Raw genomic sequence first — 2,658 nt, forward strand, 5'->3', positions numbered from 1 at the left:
ACGATATTTCCGTGTTGTTTTGCCTTCAAGTTCATGATAGTCTATATCCATCCGAGAAATAAGTTAGTACGCCGACTTATATCGAGATAGCGGGACAACGTATTCTCGCTTTAGTCAGAGAAAATAAGGCACAAACGTAGTCCAACTTTCGGCCAGGCAGGAGCCATACTAGCTGTTTTTATGAATTCATTAAAAATGTATTATTCGCTTGAAAAAAAGCTAGGAAAGAAGCCTGTAATGAATTAGCAGCAGTGGATTTCCAGTGCTGCTCTGTTTTATATTCGAAGTGCAACAGTCAAACGCTTAGAAAACTCATAAATTTGAAAGATCCCGAATTTTATTTGTTCTACTCACTTATGAAACGTGAAATCCGTTTGTTTTGCAACAAAAAATAGAGAGGGATCTAATCAGAATTTTAAAATGAATATATCCAGAGGCTTGTCCTTGTGCGCCATAAAATGCAAGACTACTGTGGAATTTCAGCAGCGTAAGACTCTTCATATTTGTCAAGCACGTTTTGCGCTAAAGTGTACGTTAAGTTCTGGTCTGTTCTGAGAAGCAAGAAATACGCACCCATCGCGTTTTAATGGCTTGTGTCTTTTCGTAATTATACAACCTGATTTCCTTCTTCACCTGTCCCCAGAAATGTTTTACTCTAAACTTGGTGGACAATCATCGCCAGAAATTTGACATACCCGGTTGTTCTCTTGGGCCACTTCAACAACTGCTACTCCGTGGATAACTAGTTGACAGATAATACCTATAATTATTTTAAGCCTATTTTTTTAGATAGGCGGACATTTATGCAAGTTATTTAGGACATTACTCCTTTTTCTCATCACTTTTCCAAAGTTCGAGCTGCAACAGGATGCATTGTCACACCGCCTAAAAATATTTGTTATTAATGCGTGTGGATTATACATGTGACGTTGATTTTTCAAAACAAATGGTTACAAAAATGAGGAAATCTCTACGGATGGATGATCAGCTGTTAAGCGTTGCTGATGAATGTAAATAGTGTTTTCTCTGGTGAGTGCCGTGAAAATGTACTGTTATTTCCGCGGCTGTCTCATACTAAATTGTCATATCACAGGTAGTTAGAATATGCGTGTTATTGGTTAAGTCAAATGATACATTCAGAAGCTCACTCGGATTTCGCAATAAGCGAAAATCGTAAATATATTGAGTTGTGAATTCTTTGGCAGCATTAAATCTCTGGTACGAAGCCGATTGCCACAAACACTTTTGAATATCTATTTGATGTAAATGGCTTCGCGTGTGAGCGTACCCCCGAACGCAAAAAGGATTTCGTTGTGGAGTTATTATTTGGTAAAAAACCAACTGAACAGTTATAGCCTAGTAGACAGGGGAGCAAAATTCTCACATGCACCTTGTCTATAAAAACTGAATATCGGTCTTCTTGAATGCGTCTTCCTAAACTTTCCTGGATACTCGATAGCTGTCATTGAAGTGCAAACGAGTGTTACAGAGCAATTCCACAAATTCCACAGATCTCACTCTTCAGTAGGCGCGAAGTGGATTTACGAAAAAACCACATTCTACTCGCATATCTAGCCAGTAGTATCCACCAATACACTCAGAGGCTTCGTTACCGTGCCGTATGTATGCACAGGATAGTAAAATAACATCCACGGCAGTTATATTACCGATTAAATTGCCAATTCAAAATCTGGACTTTGCCTAACCTGGCTGGATTGGAATTCTGCAAGCCACCAGCTGATTTGTCCAAACAAAATTTTTTGATAGTTTACCGGCTATACCGGGAAAGAAGAAATGAACGAAATATTTTCTTCTCAATTTCAAAACGAGTCCTTCATCGTAACTAGTATCTGGTACTTAATTTCCGGTAATTCAGTGCTGCACATTGATTACGACTAGTTTAAAGCCACGTTACATAGCGAAGATTACCCACGTTTCCCGCTATAATAATTTAACATTGCATTTCTAACTCCCAATTCAATAATCACAGATAAACAGCACCAGTCCACTAATGGTAAGTAGAGAGAAACCAGAATAGCCTCGGATATGATCTTGTAATTTAGTCTTCAAGGAACAAACGAGCGTATCAAGTAGCCTGTTTAATTAGCGGCAGGTCACAAAACGTTATCCCAATTTTAATAGCAAAACATGGGTGGCTGGTTTAAATTATTTATTGAAATATGTTATTTTTAGGCGCTTTAGCGTATTCAGATTTTCGCAAGTTTAAAGCGATTACAGGCGTTTAACGAATGCTCAAATGAATAATATCATGGTAAAATATATAATAATATAATGATGATATAAAAATACATACACCGATGGCATGTTTAAACAGCAGAAAAAAAACATAAAGCACTGTTGTTTTCAATCAATTGAAAAACGTTTGGAACAGATTCCCCTACCCACCCAAGATATTCTGGCGGTACGTAGATGACACTTTCGTCATCATGAAACGGGACAAGGATAATGGGTTTTACAACTATCTCAATGAACTGAGTCCACAGATCAAATTTAGTATGGAGATGGAGTCAACATCGAGTAAACTGGCCTTCTTAGACTGCATGAAACATAAGGCTGGGCGGACTAAAGACCACGGTGTATGGGAGGCCAACCGACACTGGGGCAGTTTTGAACTACTCATCTGCCCATCCGAAGTCG

This window comes from Opisthorchis viverrini, assembly GCF_000715545.1.
Source record: "Opisthorchis viverrini unplaced genomic scaffold opera_v5_500, whole genome shotgun sequence".
Taxonomy (NCBI): domain Eukaryota; kingdom Metazoa; phylum Platyhelminthes; class Trematoda; order Opisthorchiida; family Opisthorchiidae; genus Opisthorchis; species Opisthorchis viverrini.